We start from the raw sequence: 19,457 nt of genomic DNA on the forward strand, positions 1-19,457 counted from the left end.
TGAGTTTATTGTAAACAGAAGTGCTATATCAGTGAACAACAGGATGGAAGATAAAGAACTGAATAAACGTGTTTCTGGTATTTCTAGAAAACAATAAATTAAAACAGCAGCTCAACATAAGAGTTATTTTTTAAAAAACAAAAGTACTTACAGAGCTCAGTTCTGTCAAAGCTCTTTAAAAACACATGGTCCATGGAAATTCATGCCATCTGCAGCCGAACTAGAAAGTTCCTGCAAAGTCATCTAGGTTTGCCAGCACTCTGGTGACCAGATGTAAACTTTTGCTAAAAATAGGCAACCAGTAAATTTTGTATTCACAGCCCAATAAAAAGTAAGTAAAACTTTATTTTAAAAGGTACAAAACCAAAAAGCTGTAGAGGAAAATATTGACAGATTCACCTACATTTAAATATGAACATTATGGAAAACATTGTGAAGATTTCCACCCCCCCGCCCAAAAAAAATGGAACTACCTTATGTTCCAGCAATTCCACTCCTGGGTATATATCCAAAAGAAATAAAGTCAGTATATCAAAGAGACATCTGCACTCCCATGTTTATTGCAGCACTATTCACAATAACTAAGATATGGAAAAGAACTAAATGCTTGTCAATTGATGAATGCATAAAAAAGTGGTACATAGTTCTCCCTCCCCTTCTCCTCTCCGCCTTTCCACCTTGCTTCTTTCTCCCCAGCCGTCTCTCCTCCCAAGCTCAGTCTCTAAATTTAGATCTCAACTTCTTTCCCCCACCCCGCCCGCTCTCCTGCGTGTCCAGTACCCGGACCGCGTGGCCTGAGGCGCCGCCTCCCCTCCCCCAACCCGCACCCCCTCCCCGGGGGTCCCGAAGGCCGCCGCCGCTGCCGCCGACTCCCACAGAGCACCACAGAGCAGACGCTTCACCGCGCGATTGAGCTGCCGAATTATATGAAACAGCTGATAAGATGAGCGACAATTTAAAATCCAAGTGATCCGAGAACACGCACTGAGCTCTGGCCCGCTGAATTCAAACTCCCGGTCACCTGCTTCCCGCAGACAAACAGCTATGACTCGGCATTAATTCATCCCGCTGAAACAACGGGTCAGCCCTTCTCATCCTACGAAGGTAAATGCCTACCGAGCCTTCATAAGTAGTGGCCACAGGTTTGAAACGGGGCTTGGGAGAGAAGGACCCACCCGTAGAATTAGTCTCCCGGCAAAGGGAAACCGTGTCATCAGACTGCTGCGGAGATAACTTTGTTGAAACAGGTGTGTGATCCCATAGCCTTGCCTCTCCACACATCGGGAAAACTCTAAGAGCCCCTCCCAGCTCTCCCCTAAGGGCACCTCCCAGCTCTCTTGTGAGTGCTTCAGCCAGCCCGAGGGAATCAGAGGGGGTGCGGGTCTCGCAAGCGGAAATACCGCTCCCACCTGGGCTGACTGCTGAGGCCTCTTGCACCACCTACGGGAAGTGGATACCAGAGGGCAAGTAAAAGCCGCTGAGGATTCTCAGCCCCAAACTCTACAAGCTTAGGGTCTGAGGGAATGGCAAACTGGAAGAGTGTGCCCAGTCGTTCATGAAAACAGGGCTCCCGGGAGCAGCAGACTTGGCGTGTAGCCAGTATTGTGGTGAGAGGGGCCTGGCTAGAGAAAAAGTGGGAAGTGACTAGACACAAGAGGAGGCCCTAGACACTCAGGATTGGAGACTCGCCCAGTCTGGGAGGAGCTGCTGCACAGTGATTGGTTCCCGCGTATTGACAGGAGAAACTTGACCTGGTGGGCACAGCGCCATCTACTGGAAGAGAAGTTAATCAAACTCTAAGACTGCAGTTATTAGGTTTTTTTTTTCTTTTTCTTTTCTCCTTTTTTTTTTTTTTTTTTGATTTAGGTTTTTCTTTCATTTTCATTTTTTTCTTTCTTGTTGTTTTATTAATTTTTTTTTTACAAAATAGTTTTTAAATTTTTTTTCTACTAATTTTAACTTAAATTTTTTTAATTATTATTATTATTTTTTTTAAATCTTTTTCTTTTTTAGTTCCTATTCTTTTTCTTCTTTAGTCTTCTCATTTTTCTTATCCCCCCTTTTTTCTTGAATTCTACCTGCCTACTCTCATTCTCTTTAGAGACTTCTTCCCTTCCCTTCAAATACCTTTCCTCCCAAGCATCAAACTAATTTATAGGAGTAAACAGTAACTCAGCAGTCAAACAGAACAAGAAACAACATGAGCAGCTTCAAAAAACAAGGAAGAAAAGGAGTACAAACAACGCAGGACAGCCTAAATATTCAGGAGGACCTAGAGTCATCAGAAAAATGGTCATATAAAGAACTCAAGGAACACCTAAGACAGATGGAATGGAACCTTAAAGAGGATACAAGACAGCAAATTCAAGCAGCGAAAGAACACATTGAGAATGCATTTCACAAACAGATAAAAGAAGAAGTTAAGCATCTTTATCAGGAGATAGAGTCTATAAAAAATAATCAAACAATAATTCTAGAAATGAAGGAAACGATAAACCAAATTAAAAACTCAATTGAGAGTATCACTAACAGAGTGGAGCAAGTAGAAACCAGAACATCAGATAATGAAGACAAAATACACCATCTTGAAAAGAGTCTAGCCAACTCAGAAAGGCTGGTAAAAAATCACGAGAAAAACATCCAAGAATTATGGGATAACATTAAGAAACCGAACTTGCGAGTCATCGGGATAGAAGAAGGTACAGAGATTCAAACCAAGGGAATGAGAAACTTACTGAAGGAAATAATTACAGAAAACTTTCCAGAAATAAAAAAGGAAACAGATATACAAATTGAAGATGCATACAGGACACCGAGCACACAAAATCACAGTAGACCAACGCCAAGACACATTGTTATGAAGATATCCAATATACAGAACAAAGAGAAAATATTAAAAGCTACAAGAGAAAGGAGACAGATTACATTTAGGGGTAAACCAATACGGTTAACAACGGATTTTTCATCACAGACACTGAAAGCAAGAAGGTCATGGAACAATGTATTTCAAACACTGAAAGACAATGGATGCCAACCAAGAATTCTGTATCCAGCAAAATTAAGCTTCAGGTATGACAACGAAATAAAAATCTTTCATGATAAACAAAAGTTAAAAGAATTTGCAGCCAGAAAACCAGCATTGCAAAGCATTTTGAGCAAAACACTACACGAGGAAGAAATGAAAAACAATAACCAAAACCATCAGTGGGAAGTGCCGCAGTAAAGACAGAGGGCAAGGGGAAAGACAATCATGGAGAGACAAACTAAATTTTTTTTTTTTTAAAAAAAAGGATAAACAATCAAACATGGATGGAAGTTCAAACCACATATCAATAGTAACTCTGAATGTTAATGGCTTAAACTCTCCAATAAAGCGACATAGGCTGGTATCATGGATTAAAAAAATAAATCCAACAATATGCTGCCTCCAGGAGACACATCTGATGGGAAAAGACATACACAGGCTGAAGGTGAAAGGATGGGAAAAAATATACCACGCACATGGTCCTCGTAAGCAAGCAGGGGTGGCCATCCTCATATCGAATAAAATCGACTTCAAGACTAAGTTAATCAAAAGGGATAAAGAAGGTCATTATATACTGTTAAAAGGAACCATTCACCAACAAGACATAACAATTATCAATATTTACGCACCAAACAATGGTGCTGCGACATTCACAAAACAAATTCTCCTCAAATTCAAGAATCAAATAGACCACAACACAATAATTATGGGAGACTTCAACACACCTCTCTCACCATTGGACAGATCCTCCAAACAAAAGTTAAATAAAGAAACTATAGAACTCAATACCACAATCAATAACCTAGACTTAACTGACTTATATAGAATATATCAACCATCATCAAATGGATATACTTTCTTCTCAGCAGCACATGGATCCTTCTCAAAAATAGACCATATATTATGCCATAGGGCAAACCTCAGTAAATATAAAGGGGTGGGGATAATACCATGCATTTTATCTGATCATAATGGAATGAAACTGGAAATCAAGGATAAAAGAAGGAAGGAAAAATCCTACATCACATGGAAAATGAACAATATGTTACTGAATGATCAATGGGTTACAGAAGACATAAAGGAGGAAATCAAAAAATTCTTAGAGATAAACGAAAATACAGACACAACATATCGGAATCTATGGGACACAATGAAAGCAGTTTTAAGAGGAAAGTTCATCGCCTGGTGGTCATTCCTCAAAAAAAGAAGAAACCAACAAATAAATGAGCTCACACTCCAACTCAAAGCCCTAGAAAAGGAAGAGCAAAACAACAGCAAATGTAGCAGAAGGCAAGAAATAATTAAAATCAGAGCGGAAATTAATGAAATTGAAACAAAAGAAACTATTGAAAAAATTAACAAAACTAAAAGTTGGTTCTTCGAAAAAATAAATAAGATCGACAGACCTTTAGCCATGCTAACGAAGAGAAGAAGAGAGAGAACTCAAATTACTAACATACGGGATGAAAAAGGCAATATTACAACAGATGCTACAGAAATACAGAAGACAATTAGAAATTATTTTGAAAATCTATATTCCAATAAAATAGAGGATAGTGAAGACATCGATAAATTTCTTAAGTCATATGATTTGCCCAGACTGAGTCAGGAGGATATAGACAATCTGAACAGACCAATATCAATAGATGAAATTGAAGAAGCCATCAAAAGACTACCAACCAAGAAAAGCCCAGGACCGGATGGGTATACAGCGGAGTTTTACAAAACCTTTAAAGAAGAATTAATACCAATACTTTTCAAGTTATTTCAGGAAATAGAAAAAGAGGGAGCTCTTCCAAATTCATTCTATGAGGCCAACATCACCCTGATCCCGAAACCAGACAAAGACACCTCAAAGAAAGAAAACTACAGACCAATATCTCTAATGAACCTAGATGCAAAAATCCTCAATAAAATTCTGGCGAATCGAATACAAAAACACATCAAAAAAATAGTGCACCATGATCAAGTAGGATTCATCCCTGGGATGCAAGGATGGTTCAACATACGGAAATCAATAAATGTTATTCACCACATCAATAGACTTAAAGATAAGAACCATATGATCATCTCGATAGATGCAGAGAAAGCATTCGACAAAGTACAGCATGCCTTTATGTTCAAAACATTAGAAAAACTAGGGATAACAGGAACTTACCTTGACATTGTAAAAGCTATCTATGCTAAGCCTCAGGCTAGCATCATTCTGAATGGACAAAAGTTGAAGGCATTCCCTCTAAAATCCGGAACAAGACAGGGATGCCCTCTATCTCCACTTCTATTCAATATAGTTCTCGAAACACTGGCCAGAGCAATTAGACAGACGAAAGAAATTAAAGGCATAAAAATTGGAAAAGAAGAACTTAAATTATCACTATTTGCAGATGACATGATTCTATACCTAGAAGACCCAAAAGGGTCTACAAAGAAACTACTAGAACTAATAAATGAATTCAGCAAAGTGGCAGGATATAAAATCAACACGCATAAATCAAAGACATTTCTGTATATCAGCAACAAAACTTCTGAAATGGAAATGAGGAAAAACACTCCATTCACAATATCCTCAAAAAAAAATAAGATACTTGGGAATCAACCTAACAAAAGAGGTGAAAGATTTATACAATGAAAACTACAGAACCCTAAAGAGAGAAGTAGAAGAAGATCTTAGAAGATGGGAAAATATACCCTGTTCATGGATAGGCAGAACAAACATCATCAAAATGGCGATATTACCAAAAGTTCTTTATAGATTTAATGCAATGCCAATCAAAATCCCAACGGCATTTCTTGTAGAAATAGATAAAGCAATCATGAAATTCATATGGAAAAATAAAAGACCCAGAATAGCAAAAGCAATTCTAAGCAGAAAGAGTGAATCAGGCGGTATAGCGATACCAGATTTCAAACTATATTACAGAGCAATAGTGACAAAAACAGCATGGTACTGGTACCAAAACAGGCGGGTGGACCAATGGTATAAAATAGAGGACACAGAGACTAACCCACAAAGTTACAACTATCTTATATTTGATAAAGGGGCTATAAGCATGCAATGGAGGAAGGATAGCATCTTCAACAAATGGTGTTGGGAAAACTGGAAATCCATATGCAACAAAATGAAACTGAATCCCTTTCTCTCGCCATGCACAAAAGTTAACTCAAAATGGATCAAGGAGCTTGATATCAAATCAGAAACTCTGCGTCTGATAGAAGATAAAGTTGGCTCAGATCTACAGATTGTGGGGTCGGGCTCCAAATTCCTTAATAGGACACCCATAGCACAAGAGTTAACAACTAGAATCAACAAATGGGACTTAATTAAACTTAAAAGTTTTTTTTCAGCAAAAGAAACAATAAGAGAGGTAAATAGGGAGCCTACATCCTGGGAACGAATTTTTACTCCTCACACTTCAGATAGAGCCCTAATATCCAGAGTATACAAAGAACTCAAAAAACTAGACAATAAGATAACAAATAACCCAATCAACAAATGGGCCAAGGACCTGAACAGACACTTCTCAGAGGAGGATATACAATCAATCAACAAGTACATGAAAAAATGCTCTCCATCTCTAGCAGTCAGAGAAATGCAAATCAAAACCACCCTAAGATACCATCTCACTCCAGTAAGATTGGCAGCCACTATGAATTCAAACAACAACAAGTGCTGGCGAGGATGTGGAGAAAAGGGTACACTTGTACATTGCTGGTGGGACTGCAAATTGGTGCGGCCAATCTGGAAAGCAGTTTGGAGATTCATGGGAAAGCTGGGAATGGAACCACCATTTGACCCTGCTATTGCCCTTCTCGGACTATTCCCTGAAGACCTTAAAAGAGCATGCTACAGGGACACTGCCACATCGATGTTCATAGCAGCACAATTCACAATAGCTAGACTGTGGAACCAACCCAGATGCCCTTCAATAGACGAATGGATAAAAAAAATGTGGCATCTATACACAATGGAGTACTATGCAGCAATAAAAAATGACAAAATCATAGAATTTTCAGGGAAATGGATGGCATTAGAGCAGATTATGCTTAGTGAAGCTAGCCAAACCCTAAAAAACAGATACCAAATGTCTTCTTTGATATAATGAGAGCAAGTATGAACAGAGCAGGGAGGAAGAGTAGGAAGAAAAGAGTAACATTAAACAGAGACTTGAGATGGGAGGGAAAGGGAGAGAAAAGGGAAATTGCATGGAAATGAAGGGAGACACTCATTGCTAAACAAAATTACATATAAGAGGTTGTGAGGGGAATGGGAAAATAAGCAAAGAGAGAAATGAATTACAGTAGATGGGGTAGAGAGAGAAGATGGGAGGGGAGGGGAGGGGGGATAGTAGGGGATAGGAAAGGTAGCAGAATACAACAGTCACTAATATGGCATTATGTAAAATTGTGGATGTGTAACTGACGTGATTCTGCAATCTGCATTAGGGGTAAAATTGGGAGTTCATAACCCATGTCAATCTAATGTATGAAATATAATATGTCAAGAGCTTTGTAATGTTGTGAACAACCAATAAAAAAAATGTAAAAAAAAAAAAAAAAAAAGTGGTACATATACACAAAGGAATACTATTTAGCCATAAAAAATCCTGTCATTTGCATGAATAGGACTAGAAATTGTTAATTTAGGCACAGAAAGAGAATTATCACATTATCTCACTCATACAAGAGATCTTTAAAAAAGAAAAAAAAGTTGATCTCATAGAAATTAAGAAGGAAGGGCTAGGGATATAGCTCATTAGGTAGAGTGCTTGTCTCACATGCACAAGGCCCTGGGTTCAATCCCCAGCACCAAATTAATTAATTAATTAATTAAGAAGGAGCTTGGGGCATAGCTCAATGGCAGAGCTCTTCCCTAGCTTGACACCCAGTACCACCACTCCCATCAAAAAAAAAAAAAAAAGCAGTTTATAGAAGTTAATAGTGAACAGTTTTGCCACAGGTTGAAAACAGCCAGAGTAAAAGGAGAGGGAAATGTTCATTAATGGATACCAAGGTTACAGTTAAATAGGAGCAAGAAACTCTAGGATACTTTTATAGAGTAGGGACTACAGATAATAATGTACTGTAATATACTTTCAAAAAGACAGAACAGGCTGTGCATAGTGATACATACATGTGATCACAGCAACTCAGGAAGCTAAGACAAGAGGATCACAAGTTTAAGGTCAGCCTCAGCACTTAGCAAGACCCTCTCTCAAAATAAAAATGGCTGAAGATATAGCTTAGTGCTTGAGTGACCCTTGTACAATTGAAAAGAAAGAAAGAAAGGGTTTTAAAATTTTCACTACAACAATGAAAAACGTTTGAGGAGATAAATACATTCAAACTGACTGAAACATGAGGCAACGTATACATGTTTTGAACATTACATGGTAGCTCATTAATATGTACTACTTTTATGTTTTTGTGTATGCATTACAAATAAAAAGTGGAAACCTAGAAAATTAAGAGAGTCAAAAACATTCCTAAAACAAAACAAAGTTCACAATGAAAAACACATTTAAAATATGTTTAATTCATATAAAACATAAATCAAGTGTATGTCTAATAAATAAAGAGCTCCTTAAAACACGAAGAAAAAGACACATCAATGAGAATCAAAAGAAAGGCACAGGCAATTCATAGAAAAGGAAATTAAAAAGGCTAATTAATACTTGAAAAGATGTTTAATAACATGGTAATCAAGAACAAGTAATCAAAATATCAATGACATAGCATCCCTCCCTCCTATCAGGGAGGAAAATATTGAAGCTGTGTGAATCTCAGTGCTGGCAAGAGGAAGGAAGAACGTGCACCTTCCTATCTGGGAGTGCAAATTAAAAGCATCTCTGAGTGCTATCAAATTTTAAAATGTGAACTCCATTTGACAAAACAATTCCACTTTTATAGATATCACTTAGAGATATAATTACACTTAGATTACAGGATCAAGGATTGTGCTCTGTAATAGAGTTCTTCAGAGCAAAAAAATAAAAAAGACAAAGTGAAAATCAAGGTCTATGGCTGAGGAAAGTGGTTCCATGTTTCGATGCACATACGTCTGGAATGTGAAACATCCAAACAGGCCCATGAGTATACACATAAAAGACTTAACAATATTTTTAAGGCAAGTCAAATTTATAATGCTATAGAATGGGTATATGCCTGTGTGTGTCTCTTATATGAATCTATAGACACATGGGAAGAAGGTCTGAATTTACAGAAACCAAATAGCTGATAGTGGTTTCTTCTGATGAGAATAGAAAGGGGACAGCAAATGGCAGAGGGGCTTTCCCTTTAAACTACTTATCCATTTTTACATTATCTAAATCGTGATTTTTTTTTTTTACCTGCTCTATGGTAAAGCTGAATGGTGCTGCCAAAGACATGTATTTGGTGACATATGTGTGCCAATTTTGCTAGAGTATAGTACACAGGTATTTAATCAAATGCTAATCTGTGTGTTGTGATAAAGGTATTTTGTAGGTATGATTAATAACTCTAGTCAGTGACTGTATGTAAATTACTGTCAATAATGTAGACGGGGGCTGGGGATATAGCTCATTTGGTAGAGTGCTTGCCTCACATGCATAAGGCCCTGGGTTCAATCCCCAGCACCACAAAGAAAAAGAAAAAGGAGAATGATGTGGACAGGCCTCATCTAATCAGTTTAAGGTCTTAAGAACAAAAATGAGGTTTCACAGAGAAAAAAAAGCTCTGTCCTGAGACTACAGCACCAGCCCCTGAGAGTTTCTGCCTGATGTCTTGTCCTTCAGATTTTGGACTTGTGGACCCCCATAAGCCTGTGACCCCATTCAGAGAGAGAGAAATATGCCTGTTGATTCAGCTCCTCTGGTGGTCCTGATGGATACAAGTAAGTTACATCAAGATGAGAAGATCATCCTATATAACCTGGGAGGGTCCTAAATGCCATCATGAGTGTCCTTACAAAAAAGAAGTCAGAGGAGATCAGACAGACACATAAAAGAGAAGACAATGTGAAGAGACAGAAGTAGAGATTAAAGTGATGTGACCAACAGCCCGGTGAGTCTGGCAGCCACAGAAAGCCGGAAGAGTCAAGAGGCATCTCCCCTAAAACTTCCGTGGGAATAAAGCCTTATTTGAGCCCAGAGAATCTGATTTTGAATTTCTGGTCTCCAAAATTATGAGGGAACATATTTCTGATTGTTATGGTTTGAATGTGAGGTGTCCCCCAAAAGCTCATGTGTAAGACAATGCAAGATGGTTCATAGGAGAAATGACTGGGTTATAGTCTTAACCTAATCAGTGAATTAATCCCCTGATGGGGATTAACTGAGTGGCAACTGAAGTGGTAGGGTGTGGCTAGGGAGGTGGGAATTGGGGTGTGGCTTTGGGGTATATATTTGTATCTGGAGAGTGGAATGTCTCTCTCTCTCTGCCTTCTGATCACCATGTGAGCTGCTTCCTTCTGCCACTGATGTCCTGCCTTACCTTGAGCCCTGAGGAATGGAGCTGAGTGTCCATGGACTGAGATCTGAAACTCTGAGCCCCCAAAATAAATTTTTCCTTCTCTACAATTGTTCTGGTCAAATCCTTGAGTCACATCGGTGAAAAAGCTGACTAAAACACTGGTGTTTTAAAACACCAAGTTGGTGGTAATTTGTTACACTGGCCGCAAGAATCTAATGTGCATATACATATTTATGTAATGCTTATATAAAAATACAGAAATCAAAATGTTCTCATAACTAGAGAAGTGGCCATGAACTCATAGAAAGAATGGAATCTCTGGATGCAGAATGGGATCTCTCATGCTCCATCACCAGCTAAGTGGCTTCAGGAAAATCATTCAAACACTTAACTCTCAGTGTCTTCATGCCCAAAGTGGGTTAGTAATTGCTCCTGAGGTAGGCAAAGCAATGGCATGCAAAAGCTTCCATGTTCCAATCCCCAGAGCTGGCTACTATTATCTTTCATGCCAAAGAGGACTTTGCAGATGAGTTTTAAGGATCTTGAAATTGGAAGATTATCTTAGACAATCCCAGTGGGCCCGGAATGGATGCAAGAGTTCTTATAAGAGAGAAGTGGGAGATCAGTCAGATTGAGAGATATGACAACTGAAGCAGAGATCAGAAAAAGAGAGAAGTTTGAAGAATGCTACGTTGCCAGAAGAAGGGGCGTGGGAATGTGGCTCAGTGGAGGAGAAATTACCCAGCATGCATAAATAAGGTCCTGGGTTCAATCCTCAGCACTGGGAGGAAGGAAGGAAGAGAGGAAGGAGTTTTTTAATCAACTAAAGTTGTGACACTTTGTCACATCAGCAGTAGGAAATGATATGAATTAAAAATACTTTTTAATTATGAACACATTTATTATTAGAAAAGCCTATATTTAAAATAATTCTGAGAAGTAACTTATGGACACAGAAACTATTTCTGTAAGTCAAAAAATGCTTATATTCGAACATTCAGATTTTTAGGAAGTCTTAACTATAGGGTTCATTTTTGTGTATCCAGTTCTCCAGATGTGGAGCAAATTTACTTTCCATTAATTTAAAAATAATTTTATGTTAAAAAATAATAATTTTATGTAATTCTCTGACATCCTGACCTTGAAGTCTATATTCAAGGAGGGCATTTGGCCAAGAAAACTGAATGACCTCTGTGTTCCTTTGGTTTTTATCAGAAGGAGACAGACCCAAAGACTTATTTCTTTTTCTAGTGAAGGCTGCCAAGTTTTCTTTGAAAAATTACCTTAGTTTTGTTCTAGAAGGCAGTATCTCCAAAACTCCATGCAGGTTAATGTAAACTCTGGGAGGATGCTGTGAAATATCCATCATGCCCTTGACCTAAACCTGGCCATCCATGCCTCATATGGCCAGCACCTCATTTTCAGCAACCTTTAGCTCATTTCCCACCTGGACTTCACAGTCAGTGATGCTCTTACATAAACTCCAGGACCTCTCTTCTCCAGACCGTGTCCTGACCCTGTTGACAGTCCCCAGTTCTAGAAAACCCCAGTGCCTACACTGTCCATCCTTTCCTCTGCCCAGGGAGCTTTGCCAATGTCATCTTGGTAACTGAACATTTGATTGCATGGTCCTCCATAAAATCAGGTTGTCATCAGCCTGGCCTGCAGGGGTTAGCTGTCTGTCTTCTCTTGTGCTCCTCTTTCACCAAATTTTCCATTGCAGGAGCTATTGACTACTCATCAAAATCTTTCCCTAAACACTCACCTCGTCCTCACTCTCTCGGCAAGCAAATTTACCTCTGAGATTTTCCTCTGAATGTTAGGATCATCTAGCAGATTCTTCTACTTTCTTGTACTCTGTCTGCAAAGGTGCACCTGGTCAAGGCCTCTTTCCTTCATCATTCCACCCTCACTCCCTTGTGACACCTCCACCGGCCGCCCTTCTTCTCTTTCTGCACCACTGTCTTTCTTTACATTCACCATTTTGTCTATAAACATTCTCAAGTTCTTTCTGTTCTCTGATCACCTTTTCTTCTTCCCAGATATCTAAATTAAAATCAAAATATAATAAAGACATCACCCCTACTTCTTTACACCAACTAATGTTTATTGTATGTTTCTGGGGACCGAGGATGGTACTAAGTGTTTATGTGCATTATCACATCTATTCTTGAGATAGGTATTGCCATGAGTTCATCTGCACAAATAGTATTGAAACTGTGTTGAAAAATACAAGAAGCTCATCAAAAAGAGCTAGCATACAGAAGAATGCAGGTTTGGACCCATGCTAGCTCACACTGCAAATGCCTGTGCTAACCACAGAGTATGCTGACTCTTTCCTGAAAGCCCTTTTCCTTTTTTGACTCACATGATCTGACCCTGCCTGCTTACTCTGCTGAGTTCCTTCCCGAGTGCCATTTGTAGATTCTTGATTCCAAATTCCAGTGGCCCCTTCCTGGTTCTCTTCCAAATGGTCATGCTGCCTTCCCATAATTCCCTCCTTACTCTCCAACTTCTCCAACTTCTTCCTCTTCTGAATCCCCATCCTGCTCAGGTCTGTTCTGGATTTTCTTCTGCAGTCTTCAAATCTTTACCATTTGCCAGCAGGCACTCCCGGTGATGCAAAAATCAGTCCTATTTATAGGGCTTGTTTTTTAGTAATTCAACAACAGTTTATTGAAACTTTCCTCTTCATGTCCTGAAATGTTTATTCTGACAAACATGGAATCTCTCTCAGGACATGGATAGCTGTGAGAGCTCCTACCTGGTGAAGGACAGACAGCTAAATGCACAGTGCTGGAAAGAGGATGCACAAAACACAGGCTCTCAGAAGACTTTTGCATTTTCAATGTAGGAAGGCACCTTCCCCATTTGTGAAGTAGAAGACCCTCCACCTCACCAGCACCATGTGGGAGGTCTATCCATGATATAAAAACAGCAAACATGTGAATCCCAAAGGAGCCGGGGAAGGACAATTAATAGATGTTCAAATAATAGGACCAAGTAAAATACATCTACTTAGGCTAAATCTCCCTTGTTACTTACAAAATGTTATGTTATTTTCTATCTGGCACCTCCTTTAGTTCGTATTTATGTTGAATGTGGTGGGCATTTGGTGTGCTCTCCCAGCTTAAGCAAGCCTACTTGAAACAGGTTTTCTGACAAATGTCTCCAATAACACCCCATGGACTCCCTCCAATACATTGCATGAAGCCAAACTATAATGAGGTGATGTTTATTTATTAAGTTGGTGAGCAGTTTTATCTGCTTGTTTTTTTATCAAAAGGGCTTAATTCTCCTCTTCTGGTTCAGAGGAAAGCAACAGCATATTCTCCTGAGGCACAGACAGGAAGAGAACTCTTTTCCTATTATCCAAAATATTCTCCAAAATGTCCAGGCCTTTTGTTCTGAGAGCATCCTCCAGCTGTAATTGAAGGATGCTCTTGGATGTGGTGCTCATGTTGGCCACAGAAAGGGAACTGAGGTGGAGACAGGTACACACACCCAAACTTCATCAGTCCCATCCCTTCCCTCCATTTGGAACTATTCCCATTGTCGTTAAAATGCATCTATTTGGGGCTGGGATTGTGGCTCAGGGGTAGAGCGCCCACCTAGTATGCATGGGGCCCTGAGTTTGATCCTTAGCACCACATAAAAATAAATGAATGGAATAAAGGTATTGTGTCCCACTACAACTAAAAAAAATAAATTTATTTTTTAAATGCATCTATTTATTTCTTTCATTGTGTATTTAATAATGTCAATTATTCACAGAAACAATTATAGAAGCCAACCTGGCCACCAATCCTTCTATTTTTTCACAATGCCTATAAGAAACCATGGGTGAAAGGGCTCATCATTAGTTAATTTTCCTACATACACACTGAAGTTGAAAAATCAGAAAAGAAAGGGATACCTTTGAAATTGAATCTAATTAACTCAACAAGTAACTCAAGGAGACAATCTCTTACTCTTTTTTTTTTTTTTAAAGAGAGAGAGAGAGAGAGAGAGAATTTATTAACATTTATTTTTTAGTTCTCGGCAGACACAATATCTTTGTTGGTATGTGGTGCTGAGGATCGAACCCGGGCAGCACGCATGCCAGGCAAGCGCGCTACCGCTTGAGCCACATCCCCAGCCCTTACTCTTACTCTTCTAAAGACAGGCAACTTTCTCAGTGCTAAATAAAGTAGTCAGTGACCAGAAGAAAAATGCTGGGTCCAGACCGTCAAACTCAGGAGTGTGTGTCTACTACAGTCTCCGAGAAGGAAGATTGCCCAGCAGAACTCTGACATTCTAGGCCTTGGAGAAGGGTTTGCTGTTCTGTGTTTAGGATTTGAGGAAATTCATCAATTCCGATGTGACTCAACTGAAATGGACCCCAAAACCATTGTGCTCTGCCTGCATCCCAAGAAAATTTTTCATTGCTAATTATATTTCACAGACACCTCAAAATAAAGAATGAAAATACCTTGGATTGAGCCATAAAATCATTCTCATCCATACAAAGAGATGACACTCCATGGCATATTAATAAATTGCCATTCTGGTCTCCTGCCAATATGATTTTGTTTTGTTTTGTTTCGTTTTGTTTTGTGAAGGTCCAGTTTCTGCTACACAAGATGAGGTTTACAACCTTGGAAGTCTCTTAAGTAGTCAGAAAGCTCTCCCTTCTCTGACTCCTGGGGTTTGTGCTTTTCTCTTTAAAACATCAACAATGATCTCATCTCTTACAAACAAACTTCACAAGCAAGCTTAGAAGGTGGTCAATACCTAATAAATGTAACAAAAAGCTATTGCTTTTATTTATACCAACAATATCTAGTTATAAAGTATAATAAATCCCTTTCTCAGGGGCAAAATAGAAAATTGAAATACATAGAACCTTTGTGAACCAAATGATAAAACTTAACCAAAAGACATAAAAGATTTTATTAACTAGAGAGAGGCCACATTCCTGAATGAAAAGGCTTGCTTTTATAAAGAAGTCTCAGCATATTTATAAATATACTTAATGAAATTCCCATCCAATTTTCAAAGAATTGGTGGGGGAGAGAGCACCCTTAGCGTGATAAGATAATTCTAAACTTCTTCTGAAAGAAGAAAATAAACTTAAAAGCTATTCAAGAGAAGTTTGAAAAGAAAAAGAATGCAGGGAGCTGTTCTGCCAGGCAGCAATGATGCAGCCATTACTCAGCATAGTAACAGTGCTGATATAGAAAAACAAGGGAAACACAAAGTCCAGAAACACCCACTGTTTGACAGAGATGGCATTTCCATCAGAGGGAAAATAAGGGATATAACAAATGGCACTGGGCTACCTAGAGGACAATTTTAATAAAGGTAATGCAGTTAAGTCACTATTTCAAATTCAGATTTAAAACAAAAAACAGAAATTCACATCGATTCATGATTTAAATGAAACCATAAACTTCTCTGAAGGAAACAGTGACAAAGTTTTCTAACTGTGTTTGGGGAAGACTTTATATGCACAACACAAAAATCAGAAACAAGAAAATGAAAGACTGATTAATTTTGCCACAGAGCACTACATTGGGAAATATGACTGACAAAAATTTTGACAGTATTTGACTAACCTGGTAATAATGAATCTGTAACACATTTGACAGTTAATGTTCTAAGTGTTTAAAAAGTTTTTCAAAGCTCAATAAAAAGAAATCGTCCAAATAGAAAAAAATATCAAAGGGAATAAACAGACAATTCACTGAAAAAGAATTTCAAGTAGACATAAAAGAAATGATGAAATGTTCTTTCTCAATAATAATGAAATAAAATTCTAAGAATGAGATATCATTTTTCACTATCAACTTGAAAAAATAGTTTTAAATCCACAAAACCAAACTGGGAGTCTGGTGAGATAAATAATTTCTTATACTAGTGATATAAATTGTTACAAATTTTATAGAATGCCTTTTGAACATATATATAAATTAATAAACATATAAATACCCTTAAGCCCATCAATTGGCCTTCTACTGATCCTAACAAAATAATAAGATATAAGCAAGGTGATAAGCACAAAGGACATTCATCCAGTTAATTTATAGCTTAAAAAAATAGAAGAAACCTATAAACTCAACCACAGACAATTGAGTAAATAAATTATAATGTATCTTAATAGTATGACATTCAGTTATAACAATGATAATGTAAATGCATATATAAAATACATACATACGTATTAATGTAGACATGTATTTGTTGGACATTATAAGAATTTAAATGCAACTTGAAAATAATGAGCATAAATACAAATATAAAGGGAAAAATTGGTTAGACATAAAATTGCTTTCATTATTAGGTGATTTTGTTTTCTTCTTTTTACTCATCAATGTGTTCTAAAAGAACACATTTCTTGGCTGGGGATGTAGCTCAGTTGGTAGAGTGCTTGCCTCACATGTACAAGGCCCGGGGTTCAATCCCCAGCACCACAACAACAAAAAAATTGTTAAGGTCTGTTACAAATATTAAAATATGTAATTAATGTTATTCTCATTCTCTCTCTATCCCTAATGCCTACTTTATACCTATATCACAATTATCTCTTTTCTAAGTGTTATCCATCATGGTCTGTATTTATGGCACTTTTCCTTAGCTTCAGAGTTTGTAAACCTACTTAAGTTGGGTAGCTGGGAGGAAGATGGGAATAAACTAACTGGCTCCTCCAGCAAAAAGAATGCAAAACACCATAATACTTTATTCACCAAACCATGAGATAGAAAAGGCACAGGGGGGAAGGACTGGGAATGCCTCTAAATTGGCTCTGAACCACATGAAGAGCATCTCCTTCCCCCGTCCTCAACCAAGAAGTTTTGCTACTTCCTTCTCCTGCCCCGCTGTTGGGTCAGTTCCCTCCACTGCCTTGAAAACCATTTGCACCATGCCCACCATCCCCACTTCCCTCCTCTTGCCTCTGTCCTGATAAGGTGAATAAACATCCATAACAGACATTGTTAACTGCTTTGTCTCAACTTTTGCAGTAATGGAGACACCACAGGCTCCTCAAGGAGCTTACTTCGTCTTCCACCACCCAGTCAAGCTCCTCACTTGTTTAACTCACGCCTCCTCTTTTAACTTAAGTGCATCCTTCTGTCTGTCTTCTGGTGCCTTGAAACGCAATTAGTCAGCATCTTCATAAACACCCTTGCTGAAGACAGGGACCAATCACCTCCTTGGACTCAACTTCTCCTAAACAAAGTATGGAGTTTATGGAAAGGAGTTGGCAAAATGAGAAATGAATGATATCCATTGGTTTATTATCATGATCATACTATCTATAGTAATTCTTATTCCAACAATAGCACCTTAAACAGTGCATGATATATATGTATAACAATATTCTATAGCAACATTTAATAATGTATATTTATATAAGTATTTAACAAATATTTACCAAATATTTAAGAATGAAAGTTAGGAAAGAAAAATGAGGGGAAAAAAAAGAGCAAAGGCCTTTCTTGACCTATATATAAGCAGTAAACAAGTACTGCCAACATTCCCCACTCTGTTTTTTTTTCTTTTTTTTTTTTAATTGATTTTATTTTTTTAAATACACGACAACGGAATGCATTACAATTCTTATTACACATACAGAGCACAATTTTTCATATCTTTATATATAAAGCCCAACATTTCCCACTTTGAAAGCTACATCTTTAAAAGGAGAGCACTGCCTTCAAATTTGGATCCCCCATATTATCTTGAAGAGTACAAATCTCACAGGGACAGAAGCCAAACTTCAGGATAGTTTGCTGAGGAAAGACCACAAAGTAGAATTATAGATGCCAAGTTTATGTCATTTAAAGGATAATTTTTCTCCTTCTATTAGGGAAGAGAAAAATTGAATATAAAAAATGAAAATGCTCCTGTACACCAGTCAGGCCCTTTCCTGGTATCATTGAGTGTATTCTATGCTATGTGTATTCACCATCTGAATTTGTAGGTCTGGCTCAGCAAAGCATGATAAAGAGTAAGACAGAGGAGAATATTCAAAAAGAGGTGTCACTGCAAGGAATAGTTTCAACTTGCCTGGCATTTCCCATTCATAAATGCTAGATTTATGTAAAACGGATGTCACTGGGAGTGCTCTCTTGCTTGCATTTTGAATCCTGCCACTTAATTTGTTAACATATGGGCTGCGAGTTGGACAGTTCGTGCTTAGGAACTGAAATATGTATCAAGCGTAAGAAAAACAGGATGGCTGTGATCTTGATGCAGAACATGTTGCCATCTATTGTTTGTCAGAGGAAAAGGGATGCAAATTTCAGAACCTAAATGAATAAGATGAATCAGTATCTGGATGGCATTCATCGCAGGAACATTCCAACGGAAGTGGTGAAATAGGACAATCCATCAAGGTGCAAAAAATAAAAAGGGAAGGAAGGAAAAACAATTTTAGTTTTTTGAATGACATAACCACAGAAGTTTGGAAGATAAGTTTTATTAGAAATAAGAGATTTGAAGGTAGAAATGCTTACGGCACTTCACCAGAACAATGATCTTAAGTTTGGGGCTTTGCAGACTCTTAGGTAATGAGCTGTCTGGAATTCATTAAGTAGGTGGAAATCGCTTTTGAATGTGTGCTGAAAACCAGAGATATTGAATTGTCCTTTACCGTTTAAGGCAAATCTTCCTAAATGCTTCAAAAGAAGCTCCTGCAGATGTGGAGGTTATTTCAAGAATATAAGTCTCATGAAGACAGAGTTGTATGTTTTTTTAATCCACCATCTCCCTGGTGGCTAAAACCTTGCCTGGAACACAGTAGGTATTCAGCAAACAGTGTGCAGATGATTTAGTAAAACTTACAATTACATAGCAGGGAGTGAAACTAGGGGATCTTTGAACTTGTGGAAGAAAAAAAAGGATATGAATGGAAAAATGAAAAGAGGGAAGAGGGGAAGGAGGAAAAGAAAAAAAAAGAGAAAGGAGAAAGGGAGAGGAAAAGTAAAGAAAGAAGAGAGGT

This window comes from Spermophilus citellus (genome assembly GCF_964194105.1).
Source record: "Spermophilus citellus genome assembly, chromosome: 7".
Taxonomy (NCBI): Eukaryota; Metazoa; Chordata; class Mammalia; order Rodentia; family Sciuridae; genus Spermophilus; species Spermophilus citellus.